The following is a 4,810-nucleotide window of genomic DNA, read 5'->3' as shown; positions in this document are numbered from 1 at the left end:
CTGGGGCTTCCCTGGTGGTGCAGTGGTTGAGAGTCCGCCTGCCAATTCAGGGGACACGGGTTCGTGCCCCGGTCCGGGAAGATCCCACATGCCGCGGAGTGGCTGGGCCCGTGAGCCATGACCGCTGAGCCTGCGCGTCCGGAGCCTGTGCTCCACAACGGGAGAGGCCACAACAGTGAGAAGCCCACGTACCGCAAAAAAAAAAAAAAAAAAGATACACTCCATCTTCCCTCCCAGAGACCACTCCAGGCTCATTAATCTCAACCCTTAGAGCCCTAGGCTAAAGTGAAAGGCTCTTGTTCAGGGAGATGCCAAACATTTTATGATTTTCACCGATCACTTTTTTTTTTTTTTTTTTTTTTATTTTGCGGTACGTGGGCCTCTCACTGTTGTGGCCTCTCCCGTTGCGGAGCACAGGCTCCAGACGCGCAGGCTCAGCGGCCATGGCTCCCGGGCCCAGCCGCTCCGCGACACGTGGGATCTTCCCGGACCGGGGCACGAACCCGTGTCCCCCGCATCGGCAGGCGGACTCCCAACCACTGCGCCACCAGGGAAGCCCCTCACCGATCACTTTTAAACCCACTTTTGTTCATTGGAGGCATTTGGCTGTTCAAAAAGGGAAAAACCAACAACAAGCAAAAAGCTAACAGGGACTCTGAAGAGGGGAAAAAAAAATTGATGAGGACCAAGCTTTGTCCCCTCTCAGGTCCTGGGCGGGGTAGGACTCATGTTGTGCTGACGAAGTTCTGGGGGCTCCTTCCCAATTCCCTCTCTGTAGTCTTGCTTGTCCTGTGAGGCTGTGAGTAGTCCTTGTCTGGACTGAGCAGAGGCCACACCTTCACCTCTCCGGCCCAGCAGTCTTCGTGTTCATCCCAAGTGCCATCAGCAGTGGGTCTTAGGGTAACCTGGGTGGGTCCTGAAAATTCTGTAGGCAAACGGAGCTAAAACTTCTACATGTCACCAGAAGCACTAACGAAACACACACACAGTTGGAAGACAGAGGAAATTGAGGAAGCGGAGAGGGACAAGAGGAAGAAGCTATTCATGGGGCATTTAAAACTATAGAAAATTCCCTGTAGAACAGCTAAGACACTGGTACCACAGTGTCTGTTGAGCATTACTTGAAGAGGTAATCAACACAGCCACTGACGCTCCACATGAAATGGAAAGTGACGTGTATAACACAAAGTTTGTTTATATATGTACCCCAAAATATATTCAAATCAGACCACAGATAAACTGGGTGGCTAAGTGATGATGCTATAAAAGATAATCCATGTAAGGATTCAGTGTCAATTAGTCTGGGCGCCTGTTACGATGTAATTCACTTAAAAATACTGCTGTATTGTCGGTGGGATATTTTTCAAGGTAAGCTTTAAATCAGACTGGTCAGTGGACAAGGTGGCTGCCATCCAACCTGCTTGCACTCCAGTGACAAGCTCTTTTGCAATGCAGATTTTGATAAGGACGCTGCATATCCGAAGATGGGTTCTTTTTATTGGTGAAACTAGTGTCTTGTTGTCATGAGAGGCTCTCACAGACAGAATTAAAGGCTTTCCAGACTAGGCAGAGCACCTTATGCAGGATGTAAGAACCCGTGAAATCTTCAGCCGGTAGAGACCGTGGCTGAGGCCTGCTTCCTAGTTGGTCTGGCGCACCTGCTGATTTAGGAGTATTAAAAAATCTTACCTGAAGAATATCGTTGCTTCTACCTCAAGTGTTTAAACCTTTTATACAGGGTGTGGTCAGAAGATCTAAAAGGAGAGAACTGGGACTTCATGCAGCTTACAGAATAGGACGTCCCAACTGTTTTTGTGCCAGCTTTGCTAAAACATCAAATTCGGATTGATGTTTTATGTGTAAGGTGGGATTCTAAACACGGGCACTCCAGTCTGACAGCAAGATTTAAAGAAGTAGCTCTCTCACCAGATCAGACTGGTCACCCTATCTACCAAAGGCAACAGGCTTGGTGACCTTTGAAAACACTCCCAATTGGGTGAGGGTGAAAGGCTCTTCCAGGAGTCATTTCTGATGAATTCTCTTACGGGGGGAACGTCTGTGAAAACCACAAGCTGTAAGCAATGCTTAGGCTTGGACTAAAGCTCTGTACCTACTGAGAGCTCAAAAAGTATACATGAATGAGAGATCAGGGGTGATGGTGGTTTATGGAGACAGTGGGGCCAACAAACCACAGGCCACACCCACTGTCTACAAAGGAAACAAAAGTACACACTAGGTTCTTGGTGGTTCCTGAAGTATTAGTGAAGACCTCAGACTCTAAAACTCATCGGTCTAGGTCCGAGGACAGCAGCCTCAGGAGAGTGTGCGCACGTGTGGCCCGCAGGGTTTCAGGTCACATGCGCACATCCATCAGCGTCTGTGCACAGTCTGCACAGCAAGGACAGCTATCAGGGACACAAAGCCATACTGAAGAGTTTCTTTTTGATTGGACCATCTCTTTTACTAGTTGCTGTAAAGTTCAACTGACTTTATAAAACCTGAGAACTTGAGGGGAGCATCAGGCTTTGTGATTTGAGGAGGCCAGCCAAGGTACTACCCACCTGATAGCAACCGACTAAAATGCCATGTGGATTTGAGGTTCTGGACCAGCCTCTCTGAGAGATGAATACTCTTTCATACTTGAATCTGCTAACCAAGTTAGCAGGGCTTGCTGCAGGGTTCCTTAAATCAGGAACTTCCCAAGCTCATACATTTATTTACAGAACAATTATTTGACAGAGATGGGCTGAAAACTAGAAGAACCAAGAGTACTAGTCAGAAACAAAGACAAAGCATTTCTTGAGCATGGTTGAAGCTGATGGCGTAGGAATTACATTTTTACACTATTCTGAAAAACAAAGTAACCTAAATTTGGCTTTGTAATACTGTGATGAACTTATTCAGATTAAGGTCATGTTTAAAGCCACAGAATTTCACAACATTGTCACAAACGACCGGAAAAGTCTGCAAATTCCCTGGCGGTCCAGTGGTTAGGACTTGGCACTTTCACTACCAAGGGCTCAGGTTCAGTCCCTATTTGGGGACTAAGATCCCATGAGCTGTGCAGCATGCCCCCCCCCCCACCAAATAAATAAAATAAGCATGGAAAAGCAAGACCTTTGTGCCAGACATCACAACTTCAGCATATAATTCTGGGAAAATTTCATACACAGCATTTTACTTATTCCTGCACATGAAATCAATTTGGATGTGCCTCCAAAACTGTGCCTGCAAATAAGGGAGAAACAGCAGACCTTGCATATATGAACACTGATGTGGGGCTTTTTGCTACAAAACTGATACATGTGTTAAAGAGCTTTTAGCACCCACTTGGATAGTTTGTTACACACTGCTGTTTCACAGGGCTGTACTACTTATCAGACTCCAGTTACAGCAGACTTTCCTATTTTTTTACCAGACACCTTCAGTGGCAGGGACCTCGTTCAGAAGAGCCCTTTTCACCAAGCACCTCCTTCCACTATCTTTCCTCTTGACCACCTTTCCTTATGTGGCCTTAAACAGAGCTATGAGTTATTGAAGTCTGTGATGCTCCCAAGAGCCATGGAGTAAAATACACAAGGGAAATGGAATACTTGCTGTGAGGGGCCGTCAAGAGAACTCTTTAAACTCCTTACCCGTTTTTTGTTTTTAACTGTGGCCCACAGACCAGAAAAAATACAACAGGCTTGGTATTATAAAATCTCTTTGTACGTTATTGAAATTCAAATTGAATGGGATGGATGGATTTTTGTGTTGCTTCTGTTATTCTAATGACGTAATCCGCTATCCTAAACTACATTTCTTTATGGGTCACAGCAAGAGGGACCTTCTCTTCTATTGCCTGAGTCTAATTATAAATGAAATAATCTACTGCGTAACAAACCTAGGCTCCAACCTCTGTGGGTTAAAAAAGAAAACAAACAAAAGACCAATACAATCTAAATACAAATCCAAATATTTCACTGTAGCCAATCACAGAAATTGTATCTTATGACAATGGCCATAAAAGCACAGGCATTTCTATTTGTTCAAAAGAGCAGAAGTATTTTAGAAAACTAAAGGAACGAAAAACAACCTGAGAAAGTCATGCGGTAGGTTCTATTTGAAATTCCAAAATTCCATTGTTCTCCACGATTAACTATCCAGGAGTGGGAAGCCCACAAACCCCTACACAGTTACAGTTTACTGTTACTGATACTTTGGGATTCTTAAGACACAGCATATTCTAGTCCATAAATTATACAGAAATAGAAACAAATACAGTTTCAAACATTCCCTGTAGGTCTTCCTCTTCACTAGCTTTTTTTTTTTTGGGTGGGGTGGGGGGTGGTTTCTCTGTGAGTCATGACATTAAACTTCTTCCAGAACACCTTGAGCAGATTTAAATTATTTCCACCCACTAAGTGAAGAGAAGCACTGCAGAACACTTACAAACGTACAGCCAGCCTAGACACTCAAAACTCAACAAAACAAAAACCTCTCAAAACTCAGGGTCTGGTCCTTAGAAGGGTGAAGCTGTAGCCAAAATAAACAATGGTATAGTGATTTTCTCTCCTCTACATCACCGTCTTTGCAATTATTTTTATTCAATAATCCCAATAATATGATGTTAATTCAGAAACTAAAGAAAAAGGACACAAGAATTTGAAGGGCTTAAATATGTTTTTTATATTGATAATCTGTGTCTTTCTACCCTAATACATTATTATTGATTACATACAGGGTGAGGTGAGGTATTTGTAAAATATCTGGTAAAAATGATTAATAGACAGTATTCTGAGATGGAATCTTATAAACCTTTAGGTCTTCT

Source organism: Phocoena sinus, chromosome 13 (assembly GCF_008692025.1).
Source record: "Phocoena sinus isolate mPhoSin1 chromosome 13, mPhoSin1.pri, whole genome shotgun sequence".
In the NCBI taxonomy this organism is placed as follows: Eukaryota; Metazoa; Chordata; class Mammalia; order Artiodactyla; family Phocoenidae; genus Phocoena; species Phocoena sinus.
The sequence above is the reverse complement of the archived record's forward strand: the minus strand, read 5'-3'. Positions refer to the sequence as shown.